Here is an 11,908-nt window from a genome sequence, read left to right as displayed (position 1 = left end):
GCTGCTTGCTCAGAGCAGGAATGTTTACAGCATTAGGGGACTGACCCAGGGATGGGGACATTTGGCCTTTACCAAGGCCAATGGCCCATCTGTGGCTGCCTGGGTTCCTGGGTTTGAGGGGTGCTAAGGATCCCTCTCCTAGTGGCTCTGAGAGACAGAAAAGCCCCAGGCTTTGGTCTGTCACTGTGCCTCCCACCCCCAAACACCCCTGCCTCTCCATGCACTCTTAGGTCAGGTCATAGCCAGAGTTGTAGCCTGGCCTGGCCCCTCCTGCTGGGCTTGTACAGACCACAGTGTCTTTGCAGAGTAGGGGACAAGGAGCTGGAGAAGCACAGACCAGGAATTCCATCTCAACTCTCTGCAGATAAGGCCCTCACCAGCACAAGGCCTGACATCATAGACGCTCAATATGCATTTATTGAATGAATAAATTAATGAATGACCAACTGTATGGCCCTAGAATGCCGAGCCAGGATCAATAGAAAAAATTCCAGATTTTAGGTCACTACAAGAAAAGAATTATCTTCCAGTAAAATCTGCTTAAGCTGCCTTGGAAGAACATTATCAAGACCTCATTGTGTGGCAGGCACTGGGTTAAGTCCTTAATATCAAATGTCTTGGATAGTCCTCACAACAGCCCTGTGTCATAATGATGAGTATTATTATCTTCATGTCTCAGGTGGGAAACTGAGGCACAAAGAGGTGACAGAACTCACCCAAGGTCACATTGATAATATATGGCAGGATTTAAGCCCAAACAGTCAGGCTCCAGAGACTCTTGGATAAGGAGTAAGTTCCCTGGACTGGGGGTTGTTCAAGAGGATGCTGTGGGATCACAGGTCTGGAGGATGCTCTAGAGGGGCCCTGTGTTGGAAGGAAAAAGAGGAGAGACTAGGTCACTCATGAACCCCCATTCTGTTGCAGATTGGAAGGGTCTGAGGCATCCAACATTTCCACCCGCCGTGAGAATGCTGCTTAATCTAACCCTGTGGTTTGGAATGGTGAGACTGGAGCAAGCCCTGCAGATAAGCACCAGCCCGCCCCACAGGGACCAGGCAGGCCAGCAGGAGGTGCAGCTTTCCTTCCTCACAGAACAGCTGAGTGGAGGCTGTTGCACTCCTGTTCAGAGGGGGCTGGGAGATTATTTATCTGCATCCTCTGTTCCACACAGTTGGCTTTTCTCTGCCAACTCCCTATAGGGGTGGGAATGCTCAAAAAGCCTGGAAGGGGCGGTGAGCCGTCATAAAAGGCTTCCAAAAATAAGAGGCTGCCTTCCTGGGAGAGATAAATGGCTCTGGCAGCCCCATGCTCCCGGCCGCTTCTGTCCAATCCCAGGTCACCCTGGCTCACCAAAGGACTCTAGCTCCTGGCAAGGATCCAGAACTTGCCAGCCATTACCTGTCCCCTCCTCGAACTCCCCCCACCCCACCCCCCACCACCAAGAGGCAGCACCACTGCGGAGACACTGTAATTCCGGCTGTCACTGCCCTAATTACACCCCACGGTCCTCCAGCCAGCACCGTGCACCCCGCGCAGCCTGCATAATGGGCCTTGTTTTTAAAGACACTCTCTCCTTTTCACAGAGGCCTTTTGAAGGCGAACAATCTCACACAATGTCGCTTAATGACAGCACTGCCTAGCTCTCCAGCAATTCCCAACCCCCAACCCCCAGCCCCCTTCCTCTCTCGCTCTCTTTTTTATTTTTTTACTTGATAATCATCATAATTGTCATAATCACCCTGGAGTTAAGAGAAGGTGCCTGGGACATTTGAATCAATTATAAAGTGACCTAATAAAAGGTCAGGATGGTCTGTGGAGCAGGAGCTTGCAGGGAGGGAGACAGACACGCAATCACACATGAGCGAGTGCAGGGATGTGCCTGCACACGCACACCCCACACGGGTACACAGGCCACACACCTGCACACGCCAGGCCCTGAAGGCTGACAGCAAGGGAGTCAGAGACATGGGAGATTTCCTCCTGATGCTTCGGAACAAAGAACAGGGTTGGATCCTCTGGGAGAGACCCGCCGACCCCACCCACCCCAAGCCCTATAGAAAGCTCTCTTGCCTGACCAAAGCACAGCGCAGGGAGCCTCACAGCAGTGATCAGGACTACAGGTATTAAAGGCTAGTGCCCTGAATCTGAGTTACTGCTCTGCTCCTTTCTGGCTCCCTATTTAATCTCTCAAAGCCTCACCATACTCATCTGGAAAATGGGACAGCAAACAAACCCACCATAAAGTTCTGGAGAGGACTGAATGTTCTAACCAAATTATCTAAAACAGTCTCTCTCATCTGGGTATGGTGGCTCACGCCTATAACCCCAACATTTTGGGAGGCTGAGGAGGGAAGATTTCTTGAGCCTAGGAGTTTGAGACCAGCCTGGGCAACATAGCAAGACCTCGTGTCCACGAGGAAAAAAAAAAAAATAGCCTGGCGTAGTGACATGCGCCTGTAGTCCCAGCTACTCAGGAGGCTGAGGTGGGAGGATTGCTCGAGCCCGGAAATTCAAGACTGCAGTGAGCCATGAGCACACCACTGCACTCCAGCCTGGGCAATAGAACAAGACCCTATTTCAAAAATAAAAATAAAAAATAATTCCTCTCAGTGTATTAATGTATTTCCTTTAGGGCAATTATAACAATCTGAAAATACATTTTATAGATATATATAGAGAGAGAGAGCTGCTGAACACACACCTCCTCCCATGTGGCTATCAGATCCTTGAGGGCAGCTTTATTCACATCTAGAGCATTTGAGATCAAAGAGCACAAACACCAGAGCTCAACTTGCCAAGTTCAAATCCTGATGCCAACACCTACCAACCATGTGACCTTGGGTTAATTACTCAACCTCTCTGTGTCTCAGTTTTCCACAGGTATAAAACTGGGATAATAAGAGTACCCAACTTGAGGGCTGTTGTGAGAATTAAAGAATGTATTATACATTAAGTGCTTGGAATGGTGCCCGCTCATAGTAAGCACTGTTTACTAAGGTTGTGGCATTATCCCAAACACTTCCAACAATGCCTGCCATCATGCAGACACTCAATAAAGATCTGTTGAGTGGATAACGCATGTACAGCTCTTAGCAGTGAGTTTATACATGGCAAGCATTCAATATGTGTCAGCTATTATTATCATCTTCATCACCATTATTGTCATTACCGGGCATGGTTCTCGCCCTCCCTGCTTCCTCTGGGACTACTGTCCCCATCGTTCAGATGAGGAGTTGAGGCCAGGGACAGCTTGCCACAAAAGTCCCACCACTCTGGGGCAGTCAGGACCCAACCCCTGTTCTCTGGGCCTCAGCACTTTCCCCACACAGGAGCCTCACCTGAACTGCTGGCTCCAGAGGTGTTTAATAAACGCACGTCCCTCCCGCAGACACTCACCTCTCAGCTGCTAAAGCCTGGAGTCCAATCTGCTTTTGATGTGTCGAGGCCTCCTAGGAGCGGGCTCTTCCATCTAGAGGCTGAGCCATCTGCCACTAGCCCGGAGCCATTGGGAGCCAGAGAGGAACAGGAGCAGGGTGTGAAAGGGTTTCGTACTCCTTGAAGCAGGGCAGGAGTGGGAGGAAGGGCACAGCCGTGTCACACCTCTTCCCCCACCCACTTGTAAGACTCCGCAGTGAGACATGAGCCATCAGCACCACACCGGAAATAAATGCCAAAGCCAGCACCTCCGGAGAGGCCAAGTTCAGGTCCTCAGCAGAAGGGGACAGAGCCCTGGCCAGAGCTTCGTACCAGGACAGGAAAGTTCTAGACTGGGGGAGCCAGAAGTGGAACCCATAGGTCCCTCTAACCAAAACAAATAAATCAGCTTAAAGCAGATAAGATCAAGGTCGGATCTTTAAATGCCCTAACTGAAAATAATTTGGTACCATTCCCTTCCCCCCCTTCCCCTCCCCTACTATAAATCTCAAAATAAAATTTGATTTTTTTAAAATGACACAAAAGTTACAGGAATTACAAAAGCTACTGTAATCCCTGTGCAGTGATCAGGATTGTGGACTCTGGAGCCTGGCTGGCTGGATTTAAATCCTAGCTTTGGGCAAGTCACTTGACCTTACTGTGCCTCAGTGTCATCTTTAAAGGAAATGATGACACCAGATTACTTCTTCAGGTGTTTGTGAGGATTAAGGATAATATAAATTAAGTACTGACAGCAAAACCTGTCACAGAGGAAAAGCCTATTGAATGTTATTATTATGACTCTTGAAATTAAAATACCTGCTTTCTAGGTTTTTAGATTGCAAAATTCTGGGTAAGTTCATTGAGTGTTTTACCTTTTCTGGTGTCCCCCACTTGTGGCTGCCCTCAGCATGGGCTCAGGTTTGTCATGAGTAACACAGCCCCCAGCAAGGAGCGTGGAGAGGACTAAGGTCATTTCCCCAGACAGCGCCAGCACCACCACGACACTCTGAGGCCAGCATCTGGCACCAGGCCAGAGCCATGGCTACAAGGAGCATGGGTGGGGGAGCATCAGCAGAGCCCCTGGGGCCTGGAGTTAGTGTCTAGTCACTGAGAAACGGCAGGGAAAGGCAGGAACCAAGCCCCTCCTAGATACACTTTAGGGCCAGTAGGTCCACACCATAGGGGCGAGGTCTGGATTCATTTGTCAGAGAAAAGCACAGAAGCAGCAAGGAACAGAAAAGGACACAGAGAGAGGCTCAAGTGGGCGAGGGCTTAAATCCTTCCTGGCTGGGGCCACACTTGGCGCCCAAGCTGGCAGGTGGGGCTGAGGAGAGAAACGGCAGGGCTGGAGCCAAAGGGGGCTGTGTTTTCTGCCTGCCACCTGGGTCCCCTTCAGAGCCGCAGATGAAACCCAGGGGACTTAGCTCTGTCTTCAAGTGCAGGGAAAATCAGATTTTGTATAGTCACTCTTGATTGGGATAGTAATTAAGCACTCAAGAAAGGAGCACTGTCTCGGGTAGCAGCCACCAGTTGCCTGCATAGCCCTAGCAGTCTCTAAGGACTCCTCTTCGCCGCCTGTCCTGGGGCTGCAGCTACATGCTCTGGCAGCCACTTGGACTCCCAGTGATCCTGCCCCCTCCATCTCACCAGCCACAGGGGTGGGGATTGGGGCACCTCACCCTGCCAGAGCCAATCAGCATCATCCTTCAAGAACCTGGGATTGGAAGAGAGGGAAACATTCCGCTCCTCCTGAGACAGTTAGTGCTATTCCACGTAACCCCCAGAGCTGAAGGGGCTGAATTCCCTGCCACGTGGACCAGAGTAGCAAAGGGAGCTGGACTGCAGAGAAGGAGAGAAGCAAGACACAGATGTGAAGACAGGTAGTGAGGAGCAGAGACAAGGAGAGAGCGCATCTCCAGGAGCCAGCTCCAGCCCTTTCCCAAGGACCTGCCACATCCCTCCAGGAAACACTCAATGTCCTTACAGCCAAGTTCCCCTTAGGACTGAGCTACTTTAAGTGGTTTGCTGTTCCTTCAACCGAGATGCTAACTGGTATGTTTCCTGCTATCCCTGACACTACTAATCCTAAACTCCATCATTCATTTACTAACAATGCATACATCTGTTTCACATGCATCCCATCTTCAGAAACAAAATGTGAAAGGGGTGGGGAATACTTCTTATTTAATCCAAATGAATTCCTCTGCCCCACGTGGCCCAGTCTTGCCTTGGTACTACACGCAAAGAAAGAGTCTGATGGCCAAAAGCAATTAAAAAGGAAATTCTTATCTTTGCTTGAATCTCTCCAAGCACTGTAAAAAGGATCCAGCTAAAACCCCATAGACTCTTTGATAAAGACCCTTTCCTCTTTTCTCCTCCTTTCCCCAGAGCCTCACATCCTCCAAACCTTAAAATTCTTGCCCCACTCACCCAGCACTTGGTTTCTTCCCCTCTTCTCCTCTTTCTCAGCAATTCCTGATGTAAACGTTTGAGGTTTGGGGCTCTTTTGTTCTCTAATTTCCCTCATACTTCCATTGTCCACAGCAAAAGACAGCCCTGAAATGGACCCTGCAGCTAGAACCTCCACCCCTGCGTCACCCTCCAGTCCTGTCTGCTTGGTTTCCCATTCTGGCTCACAGAGTCCTGAAAACTAGGTTGGCAAGGACAGAGTGAGTCCCTAGAGAGCACAGGAGGGGAAGCAGAGTGAGAAGAAAAATCCCTCTCAAAACTGGGGGCGGAGGGAGAGAGTGGGCAGGCTGAGAGCCTCCCAAGTCAGCCCATCTTGGCTCTGCGCCTTTCAGTCATGGAGATGTGATTCTGTGCCCCAGGGGCAGCTGACCCTGGCTTGCCTTCACCTCCACCTGGGGCAAACAGATCCAAAGCCCCCAGCTCCCCTCTCCACGCCACATTCCCAAGACACTACCCGGTCCTGACTTCCAGTGGCCCAGTGACACCACCCTTGCTGCCATTTATACAAGATCGGGTCCTTACATCAGTGTGGTTCTCCTTTTCTGTAGCCAACTGACCACCAGTCCAGAGGGTCCCTCCAGGTCGTCTCTGAATTCACTCTCATAGCCTCTGCCTAAACAGCTCATAACTGGGCCACAGCCTCCTGCCTGGCTCCTTCCTGCCAGTGCTATCTAAACTCCACCAAAAACCCTGCCATCTGCTGGGTGCAGTGGCTCATACCTGTTATCCCAGCACTTTGGGAGGCCAAGATGGGTGGATCACCTGAGGTCAGGAGTTTGAGACCAGCCTGGCCAACATGGTAAAAACCCCATCTCTACTAATAATACAAAAATCAGCCAGGCATGGTAGCAGATGCCTGTAATCCCAGTTACTCAGGAGGCTGAGGCAGGAGAATTGCTTGAACCCAGGAGGCGAAGGTTACACCACTGCACTCCAGCCTGGGTGAGAGAGCAAGACTCAGTCTCAAAAAAAAAAAAAAACCTTCCATCTCCAATGAGTGTGCACACTTGCACACACAGGCACATTAGAGATCCATATTTCTTCTCCCAGAAGCACCACTTCCATTTTTCTCTCCCAGTGACTCCCTGCTGCCAGTTGATACCTTGCTGCTTTCTCTCCCTGGCATTCAAGGCCCTTCGTAGTTTGGCCCCTTCTCTCAGCCCGGCCTCCCTGACTCAAGCTCTTCAGTCCATCTCAGCTCACTTGTCACCACTGCAAAGCCTTTGCTCAGCTGGTGCTCACCTGGAATGCTATCTGCACCTCTACAAACCCAACCCAACCTTCAGGCCCCTAAGCCCATGTTCCTTTCTTTGGGTACATAAACGTGATTGAGATACTTCCATTCTTCCATGGCATATCACTCCAATTGTAAGCTCTCAAGGGCAAGTGATGGGTCCTTCCAGACTTCAAGAACTACCACACAAAGCAAATCACAGAACAGTAAAATCTAGTACAACCCCATTTTTGGGATTGTACTCATGTAGGTGTGTGTGTATAGGTGAGTGAGTGGGTGGGTGGTTGTGGGTGCACAGAGAAAAAAATCTTGAAGGACACAGTCAAACTTTTCACACTGATTGTCTCCAGAGGCTGGGGTAAGAGATAGGGATAGAAAAACTTTCAGTTTTTACTTTATGTTTCTTTACTGTTTGAATTTATTATGGCAAGAATATATCACTTTTGTAATTTTTTCCTTAGGAAAAAAAAAAAAGAGCACTTTATAGGGAGTCAGGGAGGCAGAATACTTTGGTTCCAGTCCTCGCTATGCCACTAAGTCATTAGGTGACCATAGCCAAGTCCCTTCCCTCTCTTGGTTCCAGATCCCCTTCCATGTAACATGGGGCTCATTCTAGACCAATGGTTTCAAAGGTTCCAAGGCGGCTCTGCAGAGCAAGAAGATGCTGGGCAGCTGGTTCCTGCATCACCCTGAGCTGACTCTTCTCTTTTGTCCATTTGACATATTACATTTCCAGTTCTGGCCGGGCGCGGTGATTCAAGCCTGTAATCCCAGCACTTTGGGAGGCTGAAACAGGCGGATCACAAGGTCAGGAGATCGAGACCATCCTGGCTAACATGGTGAAACCCCATCTCTACTAAAAAATACAAAAAACTAGCTGGGTGAGGTGGCGGGCGCCTGTAGTCCCAGCTACTCGGGAGGCTGAGGCAGGAGAATGGCATAAACCCGGGAGGCGGAGCTTGCAGTGAGCGGAGATCCAGCCACTGCACTCCAGCCTGGGCAACAGACTGAGACTCCATCTCAAAAAAAATTAAATAAATAAATTTCCATTTCTTCAGTTAGGTGTTAGAAAACCATCACCAGGGTGCACGCTGTGATTTCAGCTACCAGGGAGGCTGAGGCAGAAGAATCGGAGGTTGCAGTGAGCCGAGATGGCATCACTGCACTCCAGCCTGGGCAACAGAGTGAGACTCCATCTCAAAAAGAAAAGAAAATCATCACCAGGAAGTAATGAGGAATGCCAGGTGGGTTTTGGATGGGATTGACAAGTCAGATCTCTGCAGAAAGCAGGCACTCCTGTGATCCTGGTGAGGATGTAAAATTGTTCAGCCACTGTGGAAAAGAGCTTGGAGGTTCCTCAAAAAGAGTTAAATATAGGTCAGGCATGGTGGCTCATGCCTGTAATCCCAGCACTTTGGGAGGCTGAGGTGAGCTAATATTGTTAGGCTTGTGTCCCCACCCAAATCTCCTCTTTTTTTTTTTTTTTTTTTTTTGGGACGGGGGTTTTGCTTTTGTCACTCAGGCTGGAGTACAATGGCTCGATCTCAGCTCACTGCAACCTCCCAGGTTCAAGTGATTCTCCTGCCTCAGCCTCCCAAGTAGCTGGGATTACAGGTGTGCACCACCATACACACCTGGCTAATTTTGTTCTTTTTTTTTTTAGTAGAGACAGGGTTTCACCATGTTGGTCAGGCTGGTCACGAACTCTTAACCTCAAGTAATCCACCCACCTTGGCCTCCAAAAGTGCTGAGATTACAGGCATGAGCCACTACTCCCAGCCCCAAATCTCATCTTGAATTGTAATCCCCCTAATCCCTACGTGTCAAGGGAGAGACCAGGTGGAGGTAATCAAATCATGGGCGCAGTCTCCCCCACGCTGTTCTCTTGACAGTGAGTGAGTTCTCACAAGATCTGATGGTTTTATAAGGAGCTCTTCCCACTTGACTGGGCAATTCTCCTTCCTGCCACCTCGTGAAGAGGGTGCCTTGCTTCCCCTTTGCCTTCCACCATGATCGTCAGTTTCCTGAGGCTTCCTCAGCCATGCTGAAATTTGAGTCAATTAAATCTCTTTTCTTTCTAAATTACCCAGTCTCAAGCAGTTCTTTACAGCAGTATGAAAATGGTCTAATACACAGGCAGATCGCTTGAGCTCAGGAGCTCAAGACCAGCTGGGGCAACATAGCAAAACCCTGTCTCTACAAAAAATACAAAAGCTAGCTGGGTGCGGTGGCATGCACCTGTGGTCCCAGCTGCTTGGGAGGCTGAGGCAAGAGAATTGCTGGAGCCTAGGAGGCAGAGGTTGCAGTGAGCCAAAATCGCACCACTGCACTCCAGCCTGGGCAACAGGGCAAAATCCTGTCTCAAAATAAAAAATAAACATAGAGTTACCATGTAACTGAACAATTCCACTCCTAGGTATGCAGTCCCAAGAATTGAAAACAGGGACTCAAACAAATACTTACTTGTACCTGAATAGCAAAACTGTTCACAATAGTCAAATGGTGGAAACAACAAAATGTCCATCGACAGATGAATAGATAAACAAATTGTGGTATACCCTTACAACAGAATATTATGCAGCCATAAAAGGAGATGAAGGACCGACACATGCTGAACATTGATGAACCTGGCAAACATTCTGCTAAGCAAAAGGAGCAAGTCACAAAAGGTCACACATTGTATGATTCTGTTTACATGAAATATCTAGAATAGGCATATCCATGGGGCCAGGAAGCAGAGTAGTGGTTGCCAGAGACTGTGAGGAGGGGAGAATGTGGAGAAACTGCTTAATGGGTGTGGGATTCTCTTCTGGGTTGATGGTGGCTAACATGTTTTGGAAGTAGATAGAGGTGATGGTTGTATGTCGTGAATATACAAAATGCCACTGAATCATTCACCTTAAAATGGTTAATTTTTTGTTGTATGAGTTCCACCTCAATAAAAATAATTTCTTTTTTTTTTTTTTTTTTTTTTTTTTGTTTGTTTGTTTGTTTGAGACGGAGAATCTTGCTCTGTCACCAGGCTGGAGTGCAGTAGCGCGATCTCAGCTCACTGCAACCTCCACCTCCCAGGTTCAAGTGATTCCCCTGCCTCAGTCTCCTGAGTAGCTGGGACTACAGACACATGCCACCATGCCTGGCTACATTTTTTTTTTTTTTTTTTTTTTTGTATTTTAGTAGAGATGGGGTTTCACCATGTTGGCCTGGATGGTCTCGATCTCCTGACCTCATGATCTGCCCGCCTTGGCCTCCCAAAGTGCTGGGATTACAGGCATGAGCCAGCACACCCAGCGACCTCAGTAAATTTTTAAAAAGGAAGGTCATCCGTGGTGAAGGGGAGCTGAGAATGGAGGGGGACTGGGCAGGAGCATTGGTCAGCAGGCTGTGGAGAGACAGCAAGAAAGAGAGCACATGGTGAGAAGGATGTGGGGACCGGCAGGTAGATGAACATTCAGGGACGCGAGGAGAGTCAGCCGCATCCTCTTTACCTGGGAAACTGAGCAAGAGGGAACAGAGCCTGGGGAAGGGAACCAGTCAGCTTTGCCCAGCATCAGAGAGAGTCAAGGAGAGTTTGCACAGAGAGAACCTGTTGATCCAGAGGAGGTGATTATCACTCAAAGAGCAATCACAGGGTGTTCCTCACAATCCCCTTGTCTGGGCAGACTTTGTCCTGAAAACACGAGGAAAAGGCAGGAACCTGCCTGGTCCCCCAAGGTAGGGCCAGATCCCAGCACTCTGGAGTCTGTCCAGGGAGCACCCAGCTGCTCAGACAGAGGCCAGGGCAAAAGCCCCAGTTACACAGCCTTTCCCCATCACCTTCTTTCCGTGAGGTAGCTGCCCCATCACCTGGACGAGTGGAATAAGCCTCTCTCACATGGCTCAGGGAGAGATGAGTCTCCAGGAGCCCAAGCTTCCCCAGCATGAAGCCACGCAGCTCATGCTGACAGTCTGGTAGGTAGCCACCTCCGCACTGGACTGTGGGCCTCTGATGGGCTGGGACTGTATGTTGTTCATCTCCTGGTCCCCAATGCCAGCATAAGTTCAATTCAGTGTATGTTCAACAAAGCTAAAAGTTCAGGCCCTGTAGCCAACCTGTCCATGTTCAAATACAGACTCTACTTCTATTTGCTGTGTAACCGTAGGCTAGTAACTACACCTTTCTGAGCCCCAGTTTCTCACCAGCAAAACACAGCTAATAAAAATACTCATCTTCTAGGATTGCTGTGAGGATTAAAAAAAATAGAGTATATAAAGTGCTTAACACAGGATGTGGCACTTGGTGAGTACTCAATACAGAGTAGCTGTCGTTATTATTACTACTATTAGAGCAACCCACATTGACTTCTGAACTGACTTCACAAAGTCATGGGGTCTTGCATCTGGGAGGACCTCAGTTTCAATTAAGGAAACTGAGACTCAGAGAGGCTAAGAGACTTGACCAAGGCCACACAGGTACTAAGAGACTAAACTGAGACTAAATTTCCCACAGCAGCATTATTTCCTCTACAAGCCTGCCTGAATCCTTTCTCATCTGCCCATTCATTCCAGCTTTGAATCACACATAATTTTGTTTTATTGCTTAACTTCCTCATCTCTGGGTATGCAGGAGCATGTGTGTGTTTGTGTGCATGCGTATGAATGCACACAGGTTTGAGAGTTGGTGGGTCTTGGTTGTGTGTATGTGTTTCTACGCATGCTCAGATGTGCGCACTTACTTTCCTGTGTGGGGTGAGGTTTCCACATGCATTTGTATGGTGGGTGGGTGAGTGTGAGCACGTGCCTGTGCAC

Source organism: Piliocolobus tephrosceles, chromosome 1, assembly GCF_002776525.5.
Source record: "Piliocolobus tephrosceles isolate RC106 chromosome 1, ASM277652v3, whole genome shotgun sequence".
Lineage (NCBI taxonomy): Eukaryota > Metazoa > Chordata > Mammalia > Primates > Cercopithecidae > Piliocolobus > Piliocolobus tephrosceles.
This window is presented reverse-complemented; position numbering follows the sequence as displayed.